Source organism: Talpa occidentalis, unplaced genomic scaffold, assembly GCF_014898055.3.
Source record: "Talpa occidentalis isolate TD23 unplaced genomic scaffold, MPIMG_talOcc4v2.1 talOcc4.7, whole genome shotgun sequence".
In the NCBI taxonomy this organism is placed as follows: Eukaryota; Metazoa; Chordata; class Mammalia; order Eulipotyphla; family Talpidae; genus Talpa; species Talpa occidentalis.
Window position 1 is genome coordinate 45681525 of NW_023605083.1, and position 25166 is coordinate 45706690.

Here is a 25166-nt window from a genome sequence, read left to right on the forward strand (position 1 = left end):
AAAGAGAAATATTGACAGGTCATAGGCTTTTAGAGCCATTTGCAAATCTTTAGAACCACAAAATTAAAATTGAGTGAAGGTCCACTAAATATTGTGAGCTATAATTCAATAAAGATATAAATGGTGGTATGGTAGCATAGAAGAAACAATGGCTTTTGTAATATATTTTAAACAAGAAGGTTTAAGAAACTTGAAGGAAGAATTTCTAGGGTATGTTTAGGGAGTTTACAATATACTGAATTACTCTACATATAAGCTACATATGAAGAAGCCGTAAAATTACAGATAACAATATTTTTATTTTAATAATCAAACTTGCTAAGAGACTAGATCTTCATCTACCACAAAAAAGATAATTATGTAATATGATAGCGGTACTAACTATTGCTGTAACGGCAGTCATACTACAATACATAAATGTAACAAATCAAAAATTCATATGTCACAATGCTATATGTCAACTATATTTCAGTAAAAAATTGTGATCCGGGCCTCCCCTGGTGGTGCAGCGGTTGAGCACTGGGTTGCCAGGCTGCCCGCAGCCTCTGCAGCGCCAGTTCGATCCCCAGCCGCCGGCGAGGGTCCCACAAAAAAAAAAAAAAAAAAAAAAATTGTGATCCAACATTTTTTAAAGCCAAAACATTGCTCTTGTTTGCAATGATGAAAGAAAAACATTGAAATCATGTAGTCAAACAAAGTAAATTTTCAAGCAATGGAGGAAAATGACTGTTGGAATATGAAGCTCATAGTGGAATAAACACACTTTGAGCAGAGAAAGGTGAAAATTAACACAAAAATTCCATCTCAATTTGATTAAATCACACAACTTTATACTATGTGAGTGAGTGAGTGAGTGAGTGTGTGTGTGTGTGTGTGTATTTCTAAGCTCATATATTTTATGCACCATGCAGAAATAGGAGGAGGGATTAAAACTGGAGAAAAGGGTACTGCATTAGCAGAGACATGGCTGAACCATATCAAATTGCAAATATATTGCTGTTCATGAAAACATGGCCTTGAGACAAACAGCAGGTTCTCCTTGTAAAGCACACCACCTGTGTGTGTGCCAATGGAACGCATTAATTCTAGCTTTATCTTTCCAGTTAATTCGGCAGGCCTGTGTATGACTGGCTGTCCCTTAAATCAGAATCTGTCATTTTACAACATGCCTTTGCTAGCTGTTAACCTTCAGTCATGTCCAAGAATCACCCTACTTTGCTTAAGCTTTCACTTCTTTAACCATTTAAGAAAAACACTGCTCTTTCTCATTTTTTTTACTTCAGAGGCACTGTCCAATTTCACACTGAATGATAAGCAGTATATTTCATCATTTGGCTTGAGTAAGTTTCCACTGAAAAGGTAATTTTGACCTGGTCCTGGAGGTAGTCTACTGGAAGCTGCGAGAAGTTCTAAAACACACACAGTATAAAGTCTTAAGAAAGTTTATATCATAGTTAGTGAATTGAGAAGTAAAACTGGTAAAAATTAAAATCCCATTATAAGACAACAATATGTCTATCCCAAACCCTTAACTGTTTGGTAATATATTGGTACGGTGGGTGGGCTTCAGCAGTGCGCTGAAGAACATGGACATATACACACATGGAAAGAAGACACCACATTAGAAGTAAAGAAAAAGTGATGTGTAAGAGGACATCAATGCATCCCCTTACATAGAGGAAGACACTGGTGGCTTGATATCACCATCATGAGATAGACTTATACAATGTGGTAAAGCATGAAATTTAGTAGCCCATAAATGTTTACTCCAATTTGACTGCAGTATTTTGTTTCTGACGGCTGCTACTTTCATTTCTATTCAACACTGCCTCTTCTATGAACTTGCTGTACATCTGCATTCCCACAAGACAAGGTTTTGTGTGTGAGAGAAAGCAGGCAAGCAGAGGAAATACAGAGGGAACCAGTTGGCTATTCCTGCTAATGACTCATTGTCTTGCTGTTAAGCAGAGAAAAGATGCTATAATCTGTTGATGCCATTCACCTTTCTGTCTATGCTTGGTTTATTTCCTATTTTCTAGGCAGCTTTCTGACAGTTCTGCAGTAATCAAATTAAGAGAGATATCACTGTGATAATTAAATGCTGTTTGATTCTTATTGCTCTGTATTGCACCTCCTTCCATGGTAATGGATATGCAGGAGAAAATTGTTCTGGAATCTGGAATTACCATATTCTCAGTAAAAGACAAGAACAAACTTCCTAATAATATTTGTGTGAGTCAACAATCATTTGTGAAGCAAGTAAAAAACCAAATATATATATATATATATATATATATATATATATATATATATACCACAAGTAGTTGAATACCTGAAAAATCTGGAAGAGATGATGCAGAACAGGATACAACAACTAATTTTATTTTATTTTTATTTTAAATTTATAGGAATCATAACCTCTGAGATTTTTCTCCCTCATAGGTCCTAATCATACATGCTCAGAATTTGGAAAAGAAATGTTTAGATTGGTAAAACCATAGACATTTGCTAAGAGTTGACTCAGAATAACTCACCCTGCGGATTTTTATGGGGTGATGGGACCACTTTCATGCACTGTTGATCGAAAGGAAGATGTAGGTCAAATGTAGTATCACCATTTAAAAAAAATGCAAAAAAAAAATTGCATGTCTGCATGTCTCTTTCTATTTATCAGTCTCTACATAGAAAAAAAAAATCCGGGGGAATACACATCTAATTGTGACTAGTGACTGATTTACCAGAGGGAATTTGGTAGGGGTGGAATGGAGAAAATGAAGAAGGATGACATCTTACTTTACATATCTCTGTAATTTTTCAATTTTTGCAGTTAATTACATTTGAAGTTTAAAGATGCCTCACAGAGAAAAGTTAATAAGTAAATAAATCTCCAACTGGGATCTAAAATACAAAAATGAGTTGCTTAAAATGACAGTATAATGATTTTTTACAGATGATAAATTAACTGCTTTAATTTCACTATGATGTGTTTATAAAAGCTTGTGGGAAAAATAACAAATGTATTTGGATGTAATGTCTTCAATGGCAAATATCTTGCTCCCTGGAAATAACAGAAAGGAGATAAACTATGAAGATGACAGAACTTTACAGGACAGAAAGACCTGGGATTGAACTATAATATTATTATAAACACACATCTGAGGTTACAAAAACAAAACAGAACAACCCCAAAACTATCTGCTCAAGCATTTATTGGAAGTGTTGCTTTAAAATGTAAATTTTTAGGGTCCTCCCTGGAGCCACAAGGGGTTGGGTCTCAGCACTATGAAGCTATCCACAGCCACTGCAGCATGAATTTGAATTTGATCCCCAGCCAGGGACCTAAACCACACGGCACAGCAGACCTCTCCTATCTGGCTGGCTGCTCCCCTCACAGTATATTTCAGTCAATCTAAGTGCTCTGCTCCTTATTCTATCTCTGATGAATCCTCTCATCCCCCACACCTCTGGCCTGCACCCCAGCTCTTGTAAGTGTAAATAAATAAATCTTTAAAAAAATGTAAATTTTTAAAAGTAAATTTAATTTTGTAAACATTTTTTGATTATCCAGTGCTATGGACTGAATTGTCCCCTCAACTTCCTCCTCAACAAATCTACACATTAAAACCCTCATCTTCAATGTGACTATATTTGATGGAGCCTTTAAGGAGGTAATTAAGGTTAAATAAAGTCATAATGGTGAAGTCCCAATGCAATAGAACTGGTGTCCTAATAAGAAAAGGAAGAGATACCAGGAATGTGCATCCACAAAGACCAGTAAAAGATAGTTATCCATCAAAAAGGACGGAAGGTCTCATTAGAAGTGAACCCTGCTGGCAATCTCATCTTGGATTTTCCAATCTTTAAGACTATGACAAAATAAATTTCTTTTGTATAAACTGCCCAATTTATGGTCTTCTCTTTTGGCAGCCCAAACCAGTTAATATATCCTGCACCAAGTTGTGGTGTAGGAGTTTGGGGAAAGGTTACAGAATGAACAAGGCGAGGGGTAAAATCATAACAGTATATTAAGAGTATGAGCTTGGAGCAAGAATGCACTGGGCAATCTTGAACTAGTTACTTAACCTCTCTGAGCATTGATTTCCAGTCTGTAAGTTGAAGATAATAGTATGCAGAAATGTTATGAGAATTAAATGTTTACTATTTATACAAAATCCAGAGCAATGCTTGGCACACAATAAACACAATAGAAATATTCATTAAACAATAGATAAGCATACAGCATTTTGGAAAAGATGATATGAAATCAGAAATATAAGTAGCAACTTTAAACAATATTGATTTGCTTATAATTTTTATTTAGCATGCTAGATAAACATACGTGTTACCTTCAGAAACCATGGAGAACCTCCCTTAACGAAAATCCAAACTTTATTATTAAAAAAGGAACACAAAATTCATAATAATGTATAAATATTAGTTTATTAATTCTGAAAAATATACTACTGTAACTTTGTGTCAGGTATAGGAGAACTCTATATTATCTTTGTAATAATTCTGTAAGTCTAAAACTAAATTAAAGCAAACAATTGTTTTTAAAAAAGGTAAATTAAGAAGCAAATATCAGCAGAAATATTGACCGTTAAATGATAGAATTTAAGAGTTGAGCTACAGTAAACTTTAATTCACCCCTGTCTATTTTCCAAAGGATGGGTGATTTTAAACTTTCTTTATACTTATATAATTTTCAAGGATAAATCCACATAGGAAACAAAAAAGATGCAGGGTAGGACTTTGGGGAAGGAAAAGACACTAACCTAGAAGGCAGAACATCATATTTAATTGAGTTCTGCCTTGAACTAGAGTGTGACCTCAGGCATAAGACAGTAACAGTTCTAGGTCAATTTTCTATTGTTTATTTTTAGACCTAACATTCTGGATTCTAAACTTCATGTGCAACCACTGTACAAGTAAGACAGTCCCCCAGGGCAGACTTTACTTGATACTTTATACAAACCTATAGAAAAAATACTGTATACATTTGTATGCCAATTTATGAGAGCCTGTGAATAGATTCTGAAATAACTAGACAAATAGACTTTTTTTTTTTAAAACAGCATTCCGGCAGATGTTCAAGTCTATACAATTCAACAAACCAATCATTTAGGTTTGGATAGGAGTACTTTGGGCCAGCCCTGAGGTGATGCTAAAATATTTACAGAAAGCTTGCAAGGGAAAGATGACATTCTAAATAAGCACATGCTACACCAGATGTTATTAACAGACCGTTTTTGATGCAGAGAAATGGAGACCTGGAATTTTCCTACAAAGGCAATTGAACAAGAGAGATTATGAACTAGGGCAAGAAATTTTCAAGCCAAAGAGAAGAAAAACTCATAAAGTTTCAAAAAAAAATGGAGCTTGATGGCAACTGATGTCAAAGTAATGCCATTACAGATATACTGTGATGAAATAATACACAGAATTGATTCTGAAAGCCACCTATTAAGAAAGTGTGGAAGGATAATGACTGCTACTCATTCAACAAATCTGAGGAGAAACTCAATTGTCCCAGAAGCCATTTTCTACTGCACTACCAGTATTTATGAACAAATTTTCACTCATATTGTAATGTTACTGTAAAAGCAATGTTTACAATATTTTCCTTTTGTGAGATACAAGAAAACTCAATGTGGTCATGGTCTATGATTTTTTTAACCAAGTCATAATCTCATTTAGCAAATTATTAAATGTAGTAAAGACCCATATCCTTCATACCCTGCACATCATTTGATTTAATGTGATTGTACATTGACGTGAATGAAGCTTACTTTATTTTTAACCATTTTTAATAGCATTGGTTGAGATAAAAGTTCAAGAAAATGGACTCCAACATTGGCTTTGAACTTGAGGTAATTTAAAAGATTTATATTGACATATCAAACACTAATGGCATCCCCAATTGTTCTTCTTGATCAATTAAATAGCCATTCCAGAGCTCAATCCCTTGGGGCAGATTTAAATATGGGCAGGGTATGATTGTGAAAATAATGATGTGTTTTAGGTGTAGTAAAGGGATTCTCATCTGCTTATTTTTATCTAGAAGAATGTTTGTTTTTTTTTTTAATATGGAAACAAAAGACTAGGGGGACGTAGAAAGTTCATTTTATTTTTACTTTTTCAAAGCATTTTTAACTGTATTTTTTTATTGATGCAAAGTTGGTTTACAACACTACATGATTCAGAAGTACAGGTTCACACCTTTGATGCATGTTACCACACATGCTCTCACCAAAGCACCCATAATTCTCCACTATAGTCCATTTTGCCCCCTACTTTGCCCTCACCCCTATCCTCCTCCTCTGGTAGTCTAAATTCTACAGTCAAATTTCTAGAGTTTGTTTGCTTTAGGTTTTCCTGTTCCTTTCTCTTATTCTCTATATTCCATATATGAGTGAAATAATCTGTATTTGTCTTTCTCTTTCTGATTCATTTCACTTAGCAAGTGCTCAAGTTACATCCATGTTGCTGCAAATGGCAAGAGTTCATCTCTTTTCATGGCTGACTAGTACAGTAAGGTTTTATTACAATAGTCAATAGAAAATCCTATGGATATAAGGACCTAAGTATCTCAGTAACTTACACAATAATTTGTACTTCCAAGAGCTCATGATGGAAACCTTTTTGCTACAACCAATAAAATGCATGTAAATACTTAGTTTGTTTGATATGTTTGTGTGTGTGTGTGTATCACACATATGTGATATCAGCTAAATAAAATTTTGTGCCTCTATTGGGCCAATTTCCAACCACTTTACTCTTGCTCAGACTCACTGTATCACACAACTTAAGCTGCATGAATTAATGAGCAATGATTTATCTCATGGGTTGTGATAAATCATATGGAAGATAATGGAAACAAAGTCCAGGTCACCATACCTAACACATAATACTTGCTCAGAAAAAGGAATTCTCTTTTTTCCTTCCCTTCATCTTCCTGACCATTTAGAGTGCCTGTGCTTTTGCTCACTTTTTCTCACACTGAGTCTTCTTTATTCAAATTCTTCCAGAATTCTCTATAGGACCTCTTTGATGACTAATCCATCTACCTCAAAGTCAGCTTCACTGTATGTGTTGCAGTGTTGTGCTAGAAAAATCTCTCCTTTGCATGTCCCTATATTTGATTTTACTTTGCTTCTCCTTCTTCCTAATTAGGTCTTATTTCCTAACCTGTGTGACACAGTATATGACACAGTACATATTTATTAAATGGGATATTAATGCTTCTCTGACTTAAAAATAATTACCTTGGAGCAAGTTGGAGTCTTCCCTTCCTCATGCTAACTAACTTAAGGCACAGCCCCTTTTATTTTGAATTTGCTTTCTCATGTCTGTGTAGGGCTGATTCTGAACTTCCTGTTTCACTTTAGGATGAACCACTTTTAAGGCAGAATAGTAATTGCTAACAATACTATACAGCTTTACAGTTTAAAATGGCATTTCACACATTATTTCACTTAGTCTTCACCACTTTATTATAGCACTGGCTTTTGGAGTTCAGTTGAATTAGGTTGGAATCTTGACAATATATCACTTAATAGCTATGAGATTTTAATGCAGTTACTTGATCTCTGCAACCCTTAGCTCCTCACTTATAAGATTAAAAAAAAAAGAATCACGCTTCTTAGGATGATTATGAGAAACAATTATCTATCTATCTAATCTATCTTATAGATCTGTGTGTATGTGTATGTATCATGTACTGTAGTCAGAATTTAATCAATAGGATGGATACCATTTAATAAATGAGTTATTATTATTTTATAAATGAGGAAACTGAGGCGGAGAGTGCAAAAGAAGCAATCAAAAGAATTTGAATAAAAAATTTTCATTTTAATGCCATGTTCCAATCTACTTTTCTGCCCTCCTAGCAAAGCAGCCTGCATGCAAAAAGCTTCCTCACACTTTTTTTAATTTGATCTTTATAACAACCCTAAAAGGTTTGTGTAGAAAATTACACTTTAGCTCAGTGGGGAAGTGAATTTTAATGGATGTGTTTTAATGGCTGCCCAAGTTAATTGAAAAGGTTGGCCAGCATTACAGCCCCAACAAACAGAGAAGTAGAGCAGAAATACAAAAGAATAATGCATATGTAAACTGAGATGACCTGGTCCTGAGAACACCAGGTTGATGGCACTCACCCAAGACAGATGGAGTGAACAGGGACTCACAAAAACTGGAAACCAAACTCACTCTCAGCTGATGCTTGAAGGTAATCCTCTTTTTTTTTTTTTTTTTTTTTTTTTTTTTTTATCTGGGATGCTTGGGGGGAAACTGAGGACTTTCTGTTTGGAAAAGAACACAGGCATCAATGAAGAAGCTATTGTACTTTGAAGCCAAAATCTTGGTAATTACATAGTCATGTCATTCTACAGCAGTGCAAAATAAATAAATAGGTGATGATGGACATGCCATACAGAATTTATTTTAGGCTGCCAATTTTCATAGCCTCACCAACCACAGTATTGGTTATGTGGTGGGACCAGTCATTCCTATGTAAACCTCTGTCCCAATTATTTCCCTCAAAGTACCAGAGATTAAACAGAAAATCACTGCCACTTTATCATGCAGAGGAATTGAGCTCTCTTTTTCTTCAATATCTTCCCTCCCTGCTAGCCTGGGCTCTCTCTTTCATAACCAGTAGACATACTGACGTATCTTCCTAGAAGAAAGATAAATATTTCCCTGAGATAGTTTCTGTTTCAATCTTCAGAGAATATAAGCTGCTATCAGCTTATACTTAAGTGCACCTAGTTCCTGCCATATTCACAGCTCATCATAGTACTATTGGTAGGTGTATTAGTCAGGATTCTCCAAAGCAATAGAACCAAGGGAATAGGTAATGAGTTCTTTAGGGGTGGGAATGTTAAGGGGGAGCAGGGGAGGTTTTTTTAAGAAATAAACTTACATGATTGTGGAGACTGGCCAATCCAAAATCTTCAAAGGTAGGACAGTAGACTGTAGACCCAGTAAAAGTTGATTTCTGCAGCTTAAGTCTGAAGGTAGGTTGCTGGCAGAATTCCCCCTTTCTGGGGAGGGGGGGCAGACAGTCTATTTTGCAAGACCTCAATTGATTGAAGAATGTCCACTCACATTATGGAGGGTAATCTGTTTAATTCAAACTCTACTGATTTAGGGCCTCCTTAGTGGCGCAAGGGGTTAAGCACAGCACTATGAAGCAATCTGCAGCCTCTGCAGCACAAATTCGATCCCCTGCCGGCCAGGGAGCAATCCACAGGGTGCAGCAGACCTCTTCTGTCTCACCTGCTGCTCCCCTCACCAGTGTATTTCAGTCAGTCTGCCTGTTCTGTTCCCCACTCTCTTGTGAATCCTCTCACCTCCCGCACCTCTGGCCTGTACTGTATCCCAGTTCTTGTATGCATAAATAAATAAATGTTAAAAAAAAAGTCTACTGATTTAAATGTTCATCTTATCTAAAAAATACTTGCATAGCAACATCAAGATATGTTTGACCATATATTTGAGTAGTGTTGCCTAGCCACTGACATATAAAATTAACAACCACAGGAGTAATTATAATACAGGGAACAAATTTTGTATCATATCCAACACAGAAAACAAACAGTGAAAACTAGCTACTATTATTGTTATTATTCTTATTGAGTACCTATATTTATTGCTGGGGTATTAGAGTAGGTTCTGAAGACATTACAACTCACAAGACACAATCTTGTTCTACAAGGAAATTGCAATCTAAACATGTATCCTTGTAAGCTACCTGAAAGAGGGTAGGAGTAACATGAGAAATAAGGGTATTTAAGAAAATGCTTAAAAAGGGACTCAAATCAGAATGGATTGGGGGACAGTGATAACTTCCTTAAGGTCTAATGGTGAATAAATAGACTCTGGTCAAGTAAATGGACATAGGAGAAGGGGCAAAAGATGTTTGTTAAGAGAGTAAGTGCATGAAACTAGAAAAGGAAAGTCACTGTCTACTCATATGGGTAGTTTATCATTTTGGGGGTGCAGGATGCAAGAAGCAAGGAAAGACAAAAAGGCAGAGAGATCGATAGGTTTAAGCCTATAAAGGGCTTCTACTAAGCTTAATAGTTTGGACTTTATCCCAAAACCAATGATAACTTAAAATATGGTAATGATCTTGGAAATGAAGAGACAAATGGGAGGTTTCCATAAGTGAAGTGGATAAGGCCTGACGATTGATCAAATGTTTGAGGTGGGGAGAAAGAGGACAGCTGAGATTTAAGAGTGAGCTAGGCTGTGTTTAGAAGCTGCCATAACTCTTTTGGACCTAATGAAGGATATTTTGTAAAACATTGGAGGACTTTTCACTACAAAGTACTTAGGCATGTACTCTTTCTGTTTTTTTTATTTCCCTCATCTATAAAATGAAGATGTTGGACTCAATGCTCTTTGGTAAGTCTTGTCTTACCATAAAATTCTACAATCCTGGACTGCTTTTTAATTTTACATATATATACATTTTTAATGCTTTTCATACTATGAAGTTCTTAAACTAAAAAGCAATAAATACCATTATCATACTGTTATTTACTATGATTTTGCAGTTATTACAGGATATCATAATAAGAAGTATCAGGAAATTAGATAACACATGCTAGTATCTTTCATAATGCTCTGTGTGAACTGTCAGAAAAATAGGGGTGTTTGACACTGCAGATCTGAACAGATAGACAAATTGTTCTAACTAGAATCATAGCTGATAAGCAAATTTCTATGAATAGTGAAACAAACCAAAAAGCTGATTGGTGAAAAAGATGCATGGGAGAGAGAAACATGTAAACTGGTTTTCTAGTTTGTGTTTGCAAAAAAAAAAAAAAAAAAAAAAGATTGCTCTGGTTTTAAGCACTTGGTTTATCTTTTATGACACTTGAAACCAGTGTTTGCTCTACAGCTTAAAGTTTATTTGGTGAGCTAATAAAGCACCTGAAGAATCTGAGGAGAGGATAAAATCAAATGAGGATTTGAACTGAAAACCAGTCTGGATAGTCATTGTGAGCTCCCTGAAATGGAACTTGAACCATTATTTAAAAATGTTTTTGAACAACATGTGAACAGTGAAAAGACTTTCAGAGACAATATAGAATAAGTCATTTGGAACCTGGTTGATGGGTTACTGCAGTTTTTTTGACCTGAAAAACTTAAGAAACTAAACCCAAGTCTGTGATTCAACTTTGAGATTTTTCAAGTACAGTTCAGGAAGCATCTTAAATATCATATATGGAGTTGATTGTCATTATTTAACTGGACTCACAAGTAGCCATTATAAGACGTGATCAAAAATTCAGAATGCATAATCAACGTGTGTGTGTGGAGGTTGTCTATATCTTGCTAGATACTATCTCAAAAATAACCTGAAAATTTAGTTTTAATTAGTTTTCTCATATTGCACCTACTTGTGTAAATAATAATTACAGGTCATGTTAGTAATTCTAATTTTCTTGGGGGAAGGATAGAGATATGTTCAAGCATCACTTTCAAAAAGCCTGTCAGGTAACGTTATTGAGTTCTATCCTAAGGGATAAAGGATTCCGTTTCATCTAAGACCGAGATAACTCTGATACATTTTCTGATCTCACAATAATAATCATATATATGATCTTTATCATTTCATTGAATTAATGATCAAGTAGTGACTCACATTTTTCTTCCCTGATTTAAATCTAAATCTGAGCATTACCTCCTCTTAAAGGTAGTCTCAAATAATCCTTTCTGTTATATAGCTGTAACTCTAATTCTTTTCAATGTATTCAAATTACATATCATATTTTTTCAAACAAATGCTATCATAATGTAAATTTCCTGAAATATTTAAGTAATTTTAGATATATTATTTGAAGGGGATAAATTCAGACAATCTGAATAATAATGTTTTAGATAATTTTGCTATTCTCATGCTCACTCTATTTCATCTCTATTTTATTATAATCCTTTAAGGGCAAGCTCAGTGCTTATTTTTCAAAATGTGTTTGAAGCATTCACTGGAATCTTCAGTCCTTGCTGGTACCCAAATTAAGAACGGGGCAAGGTGAGTCATCCAACTGGGCTGAAGATGCTTCCAGAATTGATAACGAAAGGAGAGGACCAGAAGTATGAATCCAATATGAAGTCATCAGAGAATGCAGAGGAGTAATTTGGGAAAATCAAGGTAAGCTACCTATTGCAAAGGGCAAGAACAAGAAACAAAATGAAAAAGAGTGGCAAGTCAAAGGTGACAAGCTGAGCTGACCTGAAACAATAAGGCACAAGGGCAGGATCTGGAACACGAGTGCTCTGTGGTGAGTATACTTTCCAGTGTAGGGTTCCAGCCTCTCTGTTTTAATGGCTTTGTAGACAGGCCAGAATAGACTCCTTGTGAACCAAATGACATTTTTCCTCAACCAGAATCATTCCTAAGTAGCTTCTATACCCAAATCTGACACCTACTTTGCTTTCACAGGTTGGGAACACCTCCTTTCCAAGCAGAATAAGGAGATGGGCAACCATCTATCTTTATGAGCTCAGAGGAAAGGAGAAACAATGGAAAGCACTTCTAATGAGGCCCAAAGAACTTTTGTCTCACTTCCATTGTATTTATAATCTCCGTCCCCCTTCTGTCAGGACTCTGTTCCTAATACAGTCACTTAAAGTTATCTTTTATATACATTTTTTTTTCTTGAACTATATTTAAGTTCTGCTCTTCAGGGAATATAGTGAGGTGGTGAGGGAAGACTTAAAGATTTAAGCATTTGCTCTTTCCTGGATTAACCCAGCTACACTAAAGAACAACCAGAGTTGACATGGTTGCTCTCTACACTGAAAGGCATATCAACTAAATGTAAGAAGTAAACAGAGTTTTCTAAACTCTTGCCATTGTGACAACATGGATGGAACTAGAAGGCATTATGCTAAGTGAAATAAGTCACAAAGAGAAAGACATATATTGGATGATGTCACTTATATGTGGAATATGAGAAACAAAGGGTTTCAGATAAAGCCAAACCAATAACAAAACCTAGAAATCTGACTGTATAATTAAGGCCACTGGAAGGGGAGAAAAAAGAGGGGCTAGAGCACAATGGACAATGGTGGAGGACTATCCGTGTTTTGGTGGTGGCTGTGGTGCAGTAACACATGCCTGAAGGGTGTGATCCTATACCTCCAAATCATATAGCATTTGTTCTAAACCAATGTAGCCCAATAAAAATAAAATACTACTAAAGAGAAAAATTACAAATTAAGGGATTGTTTAGCAAGGATGGAGATAAAGGGCATAAGCAGAGAGGCATTCCCACAGTTCCATTTTATAAAGTATTCTCACATGTTGGGGCATCTCAGAATATTTCATTTGAAAAACAGGTTATCTTTTCTCTGCAAAATTTCAATAACTATTGCCTAATAAAATAAGTGTTTTCCAAACTGAAGGGGTATTCCCAGACACCAATAAATGTCTTATAATCTAGAATCACATTGCCCTAATGGCTGCTGACCTTGAGAACTGGAGGGGAAGGAGGTTGGGAAGAAACAGAAAAACACAGAAAAAAAAAGAGAGAAGCTTCATGATTTTTGTTTCTCAAGTACACTCAATCAATCCATGCTAGTGACCATCTATGAACTTAAAACTCAAGTGGCTGCCAGCAATCTCACTCCTAGCTATTTATTTGAAGAGAAAGATTAAGCTACAAAAAGCTTTATATGGGAATGTTCATAGCAAATATATTCATCATCTTCAGCAAAACAAAGCATGGTGCATCCATGAACTGGAAGAACTCAGCAATAAAAATGGATAAACTACTGAATAGACAACATGAATAAATCTCTAAGTTACTGTGATGAGTTAAAGAAGCCAGCAGATCAGACACAAAAGAGTACAAACTGCATGATTCCATTTATATGAAGTTCTAGAATAAGCAAGTCTGATCTATGGTAGGAAAAAAAAAATCAGAACAGTGGTGATTTCAGGGAGGGATTTGGCTGTAAAGATACACCAAGGATCTTTCTAGAGTGAGAAAAATTTCCTGTATTTTGGTTGAGGTACTGCTTATATATTTGTTAAAACTGATCAAATTCTACTTGTAAATATGTCTCTCACTATATGAAAATTTTTACCCCAATAGACTTAACTTGTGGGGAAAATACTCAACTAGGAAATTATTTATGGAAAAAAAATCACAAGAAAACAGAAAAATATCTTTATGAATTCAGAATAGAAAACAACTTCTCCAATAAGATAGTTATATATAGAAAATATTGACAATATCTTTTCAAGATTTAAAAATCAGGTAAAAAGGAAATGTACAGAAAAGGTCACTTCAGAAATGATCAATAAACATTTCAAGGAATTTCAAAGAATTCGTGACCTCACGAGTAATCAGATAAATACAAATATTTCAAAAAGAAACTATTTCATACCTATTAGATTGGCAATAACTTCAGAGTGCTGTGGTCTAGTAATGCGGTGGGACTGTAAATCATATTGTACTGTGGAGCTGTTGATCAGTTCAGCCATTTTAGTAAAAAGCATATCCTAGTACCTAGCAATTGAATTTCTCTTATAGACCCCAGAGAAACAAGCACCTGGGCACCCAAGCATTGCAAGAATGGTTATTGTAGCTGTGTTTGTTCCAGTTAAAAAGTGGATTCTACCTTAATGTCCATTAATAATGAGAATGTTAAGAAGGTGCTATACTCATGATGTAATATTACATGACAGCTAAAAGAAATTAGATCAACATGCATCAAGATGGATATATCTCAAAAACTGTTAAAATAAAATATAATACTATATTTAATTTACAGTACTTATATTCATATCCTGATGTCTAAAAACTTAATTAGAAGGATCCTCACTTAAAAACTTGGTATTTTCTATATATCAGGAGCAGGCCTAAGAGTTCAATTAATAGTTGTAATAATTTTTTAAATAATTACAATAATTAAAACTGAATTGATAGTTGAAAAGGACTTTATCTGAAATATGTTATTAAAAGTAATAGAAAGAAACATCTAAATGCAGATCAATTCTTTGATTTATTTCTTATACAGAAATTAACTCAAAATGAATGAATGAACATTCAGATGTTGAGTCATCTGTGACCTTAGGTAAGACAAGTATTCTTAGAAATGATGTCTAAAGCACAAGCCATCTCCCCAGTCAATGTGAAAACTCTGACCTCAAAAAAAACGCAAAAATTTTGCACTGTTAAAGACACTATTAAAAGCATGAAGAAAAAAGCCACACATTGGAAGAAATTATTGTATCCTGAATATCTGAAGAACTATGAAGATTCAATAAGAAGAAAATAGATGATCTTTCTTTTAATAGGCAAAGATTTGCACAGACACTTCACAAAAGGAGATATATGGATAGTCAATAAGCACATGAAAGATGACCAACATTGTTAATCACTAGAGAAATACAAATTAAAACCAAGATAACACTGCACCTATCAGAATCGCTTAACAGCAAATGAATCTGACAATTAATTCCAAGTGCTGAGGGAGATGATGGGCAACTGGAATCTCAGGTATTGCTGCTAGAGCTGCAGAGTGGCTACAGTCCCTTTGGAAAACCTCAGTCAAAAGAATATAGGTGCTGCAGTTGAAATCAGGCAGCCTATGAAGAAGTGGTAACGGCAAGAGAATAATGAGTGGTGGGGGGGACCCACTGCATCTGTTTCCATCCCCATATACTTCAGTTCTAATTTATAGAGAGCTCTGCCAATTTCCTGTAAGTAGGCTAATCCAACCATAAAGATTAATAATCTTCCTATCCCACAATGCTTTTTCCATAACTCTGACCAAAGATCACAAAAAAGAAGAGACAAAATGTGGTGTTTGCCATTATTTCCTGATACAACCAAACCAATAACCTGCACACCAGTGCCCTGCATAATTGAAGGGAGCCTGCTCCATCCCTAGGGGACACTAGCCAGGGTTACCAACCCTACATTCCATTCCTCTGCATGGAAATCACCCATTGCAGACTGAAAAATGTTTTTATAGATTGAGATTCCTGTGTGTATCTAGTGAAATAGAGAGGGGGAGGGAGAAAAGGGAGAAGAGAAGCAGAAAGAGGGAAAGAAAGAGGAAGAATAAAAGCCCCTGCCTGCCTTTCTGTCAATGTCTCATCAGCCTCTTGGTTCTTTCCCCGAGGGCAGCCCTGAGGTCCTGGAACAGGTCCCAGAAATGCGGCTCTTCTTGTAGCTTAATGTCTTCTGGGAATTGTGCCCACATCTGTATCTCCTCTTCCAGTTCACCTAGATCTGCTGCCTTGTGCCAAATATTATTGGTAAGTCGAGGCGATTTAAAAACTGGCCATAATGCTTACAAATCTTGAAATCTTGAATCCTGTCTTGCCCCCTACTATGGTAGACAGTGGTATGCATAAGGAAGCCTAGGCAGGGCCCATCTGGTTGCATCCCTTTCCTCATGTAACTCTATTAGGTGACTTTAGAAAATCAACTTTATTAGACATTATTTGCATAGAACAAAACGCACTTATGTAAAATGTACAACTTGAGTTTTAACAAATATGTAAGTATATGTAATAATATGGAATTACTATGTTATACAATTACATATTATAATAATATGTAAGTATATAAGCATCACTACAATTGAGATACAGAGCATTTTTATCACCCCCAAATATGTTCCTATGGTCTTTGCAGCCAATCTCTCCCCTAGAAAACCACTGCTCTGCAGTCTATTATTATTAGTCTTGCCTTTACTTAGAATATAATGGAAGTCGAACTATACAATACTACATTTTATGTCTGACTTCTTTTTCTTACCTAACTTTGAAACTCATTCATTTTATTGCATGTTAGTAGTTTACCCATTTTTATTGCTGAATAGCATTCCAGATCATTTCGAGTATCAGGACAACTTTGCTACCAATGGAGAAAGAGCTAGACCAGCGATAGCAAGCCAAATGCCTAGAAAAGTCAGGCAAGTATTACAAATGAGAGAAAGGGGCAGGTGTAAAAAAAATTTATTCTTGAAACTAGACTCTCTTATCCTATTTTTATTTTCCAAAAAAAAAAAAAATTCCTTTTTTTCAACTTTGAAGTAAGTATAAATGGAAGTATGTTGATAAATGGCAACTGACATTTGGCCTTGATTTTTTGGTGGAATGATAAGAAAGGAGAGCAGTAAATCACAGATTCCATGCCCATCTAAGGGAAACAACACACAATGTGAGAATGCGGGACCAGGTTTCATATCTTATTGTTCTGGAGAAATAGAAAACTTGGGTTTGTATGTGAAATATTTTGACTTTTTAATGTTGAAAATTAAATTACAACCTTTATTAAAACACTGGACAGGCCAACTCTGTTTAGCCGTCCCATACCCCAAAGAAACAAAGATCTGGGGAACCAGATGTAGGAGCCAGATGTGGACCTGGAGGCATCACTTTGTGTCCTCTGATGTGGACAGACTAAAAGCTAACCCAAACCACCTACTCCTGGCATGCTTTTTTGCAGAATCATCCTGGTCCTGCTCAGCCCTCCCAGTCTAGAACAAGTCCCAGGGTTGGATTACTTCGTTGCCTGTGTGAATGATAAGGGAAAAAAAAGAGAAGCAAAAAATCATTCTAAGATCCTGAGAAGAAAAGAGGAAGCATATATTTGTTATGGGTCAATTTTTATTTTCTTTCAGTTCCCCCATACTGCAACAGGTTAGGAAGACAGACATATATTAGGATCACCAGGGTGGGAAAATGAAGATTTTCAGGTACTTCCTGGTTTGCTTAACTAGAACATCTGTGGTTGGTGGTTGGACCTGCTGTGGATCTCCATTTTAACAAGCTTCTTCAGTAATTCCTATCCACACTAAAATTTTACACCATTGTCAAATTATTCTGCCTTTATTACAAAGGACTGAGTTGTCATTGGGAGTCCATTTTGTTCTACATTAAAATTTTGAGGTTTCATTTATAATAGGGAAAGCAGAAAGGCCTTGAGCGCTCCCTAGGGGTTAGCTTGGAAAGTGAACAGCTTCTCAATGATTCGTGATTTTTTTCAGAAGTGGTAGGAATAAAAGTAACAAGTTGTATTTTTTTGAGCCCTTATGAGCATCAGGCACTGTGACATTCAAATGAATGATATCATTTAAACCTGTGAGACAGGTGCTATATTAACCTGTACTTTATGGAGGGGGAAATTCATGCACAATTCCAGTGGCATGCTTAATATTTCCTCCTCAAACCATATGCATATTTTCAAGGTTAGATAATAATTTATTGAGGTCTTCCCCTTTCTGTCCTCGTCTCTAGGTCACCTTTTCCACTTGTAGATCTTGTGGGCTAGTCCTAGGAAGATGAACAGGGGCAGGAGCTTGAAAATTCACAGGGCAGTTGTAACTGTCTTCCTCAGACTGTGTGAACAGGGCTGGCAGACTCAGCTCTTCACATATGCCTTCGCCTGGTCCACCTTCTCAGCCTCCTTCTGCTCCTAATTCTCCTGTAGTACCTGGTGCTGTTCTGGAGAGGCCTGCTACAGACACTGAACCACCAGCCAGCTGCCTTAGTTGAACTGGATGTCAGTATCAATCTAGCCTGTTTCACTGGGGTCCACAAAGAAGTCAAGGTAGTCATCCTGGATCTTAAAGAAGTCTTCCATCTCCAGCAGGATCTTCTCGGCATTGGCAGGCTCCTGTTTCCTGTCAATGCCTGCCATGTACCTGGCAGCAGCTACAGGGAGGCAGAAAGAATAGAAAGCAGTCTTGTACTTGACAATGGATTTGTACCTCTTTTCAGTGAATCTGTCAGGATCCACTGGGGAGCTGTGATGACTCCAGGGCCTGTCGATCTCAGTCTGATAGGAACTCTGCGGGAAGAGCACCATCAAGTTCAGGTAACAGGGCTGCTCTGGGCAGCAGAGCTTCCGCAGGCGGTAGATACATGCTTCCAGCAGCACAGTAGCATTGTTAACGGCGAACAAACCTCTGCCAGGCTTTTGGGACCAGTAGGGCCACCCTGGTCAGGTGAGGGATGAATCCATGATGTCGTCTGACTCCAGGAGGAAAGCCTGGAGCAGTTTCATGCACCAGTCCATAGTCAGGGTCCACCAGAGATTATCAGTGGCTGCTTCCTCAGCTCCAGCAGCTCCTGAATGTTCTCAGCACATCAAACCCCGATGGTTCTTGCTTCCCAATGGGTTAACCAGGACCTCTGTGTGCCAGGCAATAGAATCTCCCATCTCTGGTGCCCTAGTTCATCCTTATTCAGCACCTTGCCAAGCTCATAGAAGCAGGATAAATTCTGCTTTTCTTGGGCATAAACGTCCTATTTTTTGTCTCCAAAGCATTCTGTTCCTAGATGCCGGTTCTTGGTTCCTTAGCATATATTTTTATTTGGCTTCCAGGACACCATGAAACTTCCTGTTTCACTTGTTATTCTTTCTTACTCTTCATTTTAGTCCCCCTTTTTCTTTAAAACCGATAAATTTGGGGGCACTCAAGGCATTGGTACTTTTCTTCTTTCCTTATACCAACTTCTTTATCAATACATCAGTGACCCCCAAATTTCTATCTTGTGAACAACATCTCTCCTGAACTTGAGGCTCACATATGCAGCTGCCTACCCAACAGTCCATTTAGATGTTTCACTGACATCTCAAAATTAACATGTCAAAAGATGAATTCTCCTCTTTTCCCACAAACCTATTTCATTAGAGTCTTTTCCCATTTCAGCTGATGGAAAGCCCATCCTTCCAATTGTTCACATCAAAAAACCCTGGTGTCATATGTAGTGGGAGACTTCAACACACCACTAACAACAATGGATAGATCAACGAGACAAAACATAAGTAAAGACACTAATGCTCTAAATAAGGACCTAGAGAGCTTGGGCTTAACAAACATCTATAGAACACTAAACCGCCAAAAAAACGGAGTACACATTTTTCTCAAGCGCACACGGATCATTCTCCAGGATCGATCACATACTGGGACACAAGACAAACATCAACAGATACACCAAGATTGAAATCATACCAACCATCTTTAATGACCATGAAGGTATCAAACTAGAAATAAACCATAAAAAGAAGGCAAGGAACTCTCCTACCTCTTGGAGATTGAAAACCACACTACTGGAAGACCACTGGACTAATGAGGAGATCAAAGAAGAAATTAAAAAATTCTTTGAATTGAATGACAAGGAGGACACCAATTTCCTAAATGTATGGGATGCAGCAAAAGCAGCAATAAGAGGAAAATATATAGCAATAGAGGCTCACATCAAGAAACAAGAAAGAACTCAAAGAAACAACCTAATCTTGAAGCTCAAAGATCTAGAAAAAGAACAACAAAAAAAAACCCAAAACCAGTAGAAGAAAAGAAATAATAAAAACCAAAGCAGAAATAAATGAAATTGAAACTAAAAAAACAATCCAAAAGATCAATGAAACCAAGAGCTGGTTCTTTGAAAAAATCAATAAAATAGACAAACCCCTGGCCAGGCTCACAAAGGAAAAAAGGGAGAAAGCACAAATAAAAAGGATCACAAATGATAGGGGAGAAATCACAACGGACACAGCAGAAATCAAAAGAATAATCAGTAACTACTATGAACAGTTATATGGAAACAAGTTCAACAATCTAGAGGAGATGGACAAATTCCTACAACTCTACAATCACCCAAAGCTAGATAAAGAAGAAGTAGAACACCTAAACAGACCAATTACAAGCAGGGAAATTGAAATGGTAATCAAAAACCTCCCCAAAAACAAAAGCCCAGGACCTGATGGATTTACAAATGAATTCTACCAAACATTCAGAGACGAATTAGTGCCTATCCTTCACAAACTCTTCCAAAAAATTGAGAAGGAAGGGATAATACCAAACACGTTCTATGAAGCCAACATTACACTATTACCAAAACCGAACAAGGACAACACAAAAAAGGAAAACTACAGGCCAATCTCCCTAATGAACACTGATGCAAAAATCCTCAATATAATTTTAGCTATCAGAATCCAACAATGTATCCATAAGATAATTCACCACGCCCAAGTAGGATTCATGCCAGGGACACAAGGATGGTTCAACATCTGAAAATCAATCAACGTTATCCAACACATCAACAAAAAGAAATATAAAAACCATATGATAATATCAATCAATGCTGAGAAAGCTTTCAACAAAGTACAACACCCATTCATGATAAAAGCCCTTGAAATTCTTGGGATACAAGGAACATACCTCAACATCATAAAGGCCTATATGACAAGCCAACAGCCAGTATCATTCTCAATGGTGAAAAGTTGAAAGCATTTCCATTAAGATCTGGAACAAGACAAGGATGTCCACTCTCACCACTGCTTTTCGATATAATACTGGAAGTCCTAGCCAGAGCAATAAGACAAGAGAAAGACATACAAGGAATCCAAATAGGAAAAGAAGAAGTCAAACTATCACTACTTGCAGATGATATGATAATATACATAGAGAACCCCAAAAACTCCACAGAAAAACTAATTCAACTCATCAATCAGTTCAGTAAAGTGGCAGGATACAAAATCAATACGCAAAAGTCAGTAGCCTTCCTATACACAAACAATAAATCTGAAGAAGAAGAAATCAAAAAAACCATCCCTTTTATTATCAAAACAAAAAAAATCAAATACTTGGTAATAAATCTAACAAAAGAGGTAAAGGACCTATACAAAGAAAACTATAAAACACTGTTAAAAGAAATAGAAGAAGACACAAAGAAATGGAAAGACAGCCCCTGCTCATGGATTGGAAGAATAAACATTATTAAAATGGCCATCATACCAAAAGCAATATACAGATTTAATGCTATTCCAATAAAAATTTCAATGTCATTCTTCAAAGAAATAGAACAATTATTGATGAAATTCATATGGAATCACCAAAAACCTCAAATAGCCAAAGCTCTCCTGAAAAAAAAAAAAAAGAAGGGAATGGAGGCATCACACTCCCAGACTACAAACTCTACTACAAAGCCATAATCATCAAAACTGCATGGTATTGGAACAAGAACAGACGCACAGACCAATGGAATTAAATAGAAAATCCAGAAATAAACCCACAGATTTATGGTCAACTAATCTTTGACAAAGGAGCAAAGACTATGCATTGGAGCAAAGAAAGTTTGTTCAATAAATGGTGCTGGGAAAACTGGGACGCTACATGCAAAAGAATGAAGCTTGACCACTACCTCACACCATACACAAAAATCAACTCAAAATGGATTAAAGAACGAGACATAAGACCTGAAACCATAAAATACATAGAAGGAAATATAGGTGAAACAGTACGTGATATGCACATCAAAGACATCTTTACAGACACATCACCCAAAGCAGTGATAGTGAAGGCAAAGATAAACAGCTGGGACTACATCAAATTAAAGAGCTTTTGCACAGCAAAAGAGACAATAACAAAAACAAAGAGAAACCCCACCAACTGGGAGAACATTTTAGCACACAACACTAATGATAAAGGACTGATCACAAAAATCTGCAAAGAGCTGATGAGACTCAGCACAAACAAAGAAAATAATCCAGTCAAAAAATGGGCAGAAGAGCTAAAAAGAAACTTCTCTGAAGAGGAAATGCAAATGGCCAACAGGCATATGAAAAAATGTTCAACATCACTTGTCATCAGGGAAATGCAAATCAAAACTACCATGAGATACCATCTTACACCAGTGAGAATGGCACATATTAAAAAAACTAGCAACAACAAATGTTGGCGAGGATGTGGAGAAAAAGGAACTCTCCTGCACTGTTGGTGGGAGTGCAAACTGGTCCAACCACTATGGAGAGCTGTGTGGAGATTTCTGGACCTACTAAACATAGAGCTTCCATATGATCCAGCAATTCCACTCCTAGGTATTTACCCAAAGGACACAGAAACATCAATTCCAAAGAACACCTGCACCCCTATGTTTATAACAGCACTGTTTACAATAGCTAAGCTTTGGAAACAACCCAAATGCCCAAAAATAGATGACTGGATCAAGAAGATGTGGTACATATATACCATGGAATATTACTCAGCATTCAAAAAAGATAAACACATGCCATTTGCAGCAACATGGATGGCACTGGAAGGAATCATGCTCAGCGAAATAAGCCAGAAAGAAAAAGAAAAATACCAGATGGTCTCACTCATAGCAGGAATCTAGAAAACTTAAATAAGGGACCAGGAAAAAGAATAACTATAAGAAAGAAAATATCAAAATCAACAAACAACTATGAACAAGAGACACTCTATGGGGGGTGGGGTGAGGGGAGGGGAGGGATTGGGGTCAAAATAAGGGGATTGCAATTGTATGGGGAATATAAAAATAAAATTTATTTTAAAAACAAAACAAAACAAAACAAAAAACCAAAACCAAAACAAAACAAAACAAAAACCCTGGTGTCAGTGTTGATCCCTTTCATTCACACCACTTCCCTTCACCTCCACAACTCTTTCCCTGGCTTGAATCATCATCATCTCTTGCCTGGATTATTGCTAAAGACCCCTACTTGATCTTTCGGTTCCCAAACTTGCCTTTCAAGAGACTTGCCAACACAAAAAGCAGATTGATCTTCCTAAAATGTAATTCATATTGTATCATTCCTTTGCCTATTGATTGCAGAATCCATCTCTCACCCTGAGAGGGAGATTATCTCTCAAAGAAATGAGAGAAATCTAGATGCGTGCTTTTTGTCACTAACCTACATCCTACTTTGGTCTCACCGCTAGTCCTTCCCAGCTCTGCCAGGATCACCACCACTGTTGCTCCCAACCTGCTGCACTTATAAGAGGTGCAAGACCAAATGGCTCAGTGTGCAATGAATGAACAAGTGGAAGCATTCGTTTCCACAATTTGTTTTTCCCACAGAAACACTAGAAAGTAAAGGGGGGAAAATTTTTATACCTCCCGAAATATACACCAATATAAATAAATATAAATTCCCAGCAGTCTGGTAGCACACAGATTGTTAGTTCATCCTCTCAAAATTGGACAATGTGCTTTAAATTTGAGTTTGCTAGACAGAATGCTTAAAGATGAAAGAAAAGATTCTATTCTATGTTAATGATTAAATTGTATCAATGTTGTGGTTTTTGGTTGCAAACCAAAACTCAAACCAAACAACTCAAAAGTATGTATAAGAAATAACAATATATTATTATTTATGACAATCATTTATCCATAAAGAACAACTTCAAAAATTAGCTATTATATGCTAACTATGTCGTATCTTCTTCACAATAGGTGCTTGGAGGTAATGGCTATAACAAGGTGGCTTTGAGCAAACACACCTGATATAGTGTTGCACTACATGTTTCCCTTGACATCCTTCAAGTTTTCCTTTCCTCCATGGCCTCTTCTCAGTGTCACTTCTGGTGCTTCTCACTGCCCTGCTTTCTATAAACAATGGGCTGGCGGACACAGTCAGGCCTTCTTCTCTACTTCCATTCTCTCTAGTGATATTAACCAATCTTCACAACACTATCTATGACTACTGCCTTGTTACCTCCAGTCCAGAAATCTCTCCTGAATTCTAGGTTCTTCTAAAAGAAGGACAATTTACATAGCCATTTGGATTTCTAATAAGCATATAATTTTTTTAACATTCTCCTAACTAAACTCCTGATATCTGCCCATTCCAATCATCTTGTTGACTCATCTCTTTCTTCCATGATGCCCCACATTCAATTCTCCAGCAGATCCCAAGGGATGTACATGTATCCAGAATTCAACCACTTTTCACGACCTCCTCTGTTACCACCTGGCCAAATAGAACCCATCATCATATTTTCCCTGGATTATTGCAAATAACCCCCTACTTAGTTTCCCTGCTTCTGTTGTTGTTCCTCCTATAAACTGTTATTTTCACCAGTGGTTCTCACAATGTGGTCCCAGACCACAGTATCAACACCACCTGGGAAGCTGCCAGAAATGCAAATTCTCCTGCACCTCTCCAGGCCTCCTTAATCAGAAACCTTGGAGTTGGGAAGAGCGGCTGTGTTGTAACAAAACCCTCAGAGGTAATTGTGATACATACTCAAGTTTGACATCCACTGCTCTACAGTTAGAATGAACCTTCAAAATGTAAATCAGATTGGAGTCACCTCTCTCCTCAAAATCCTCCAGTGGCTCTCCAACTCAATAGAGTAGGTGCCTGTATATTGATGAT

General features: G+C 36.6%; 1 protein-coding gene and 1 pseudogene across 3 annotated transcripts in view; both read right to left on the reverse strand.

The window, feature by feature from the left end:
• The window catches only part of LOC119232758 (guanine nucleotide-binding protein G(q) subunit alpha), a 418504-nt gene that overhangs the window by 330038 nt on the left and 63300 nt on the right, over nt 1-25166 (reverse strand). The gene's annotated exons all lie outside the window — the stretch shown is intronic.
• LOC119231403 (farnesyl pyrophosphate synthase-like) lies at nt 18274-19711 on the reverse strand (annotated as a pseudogene).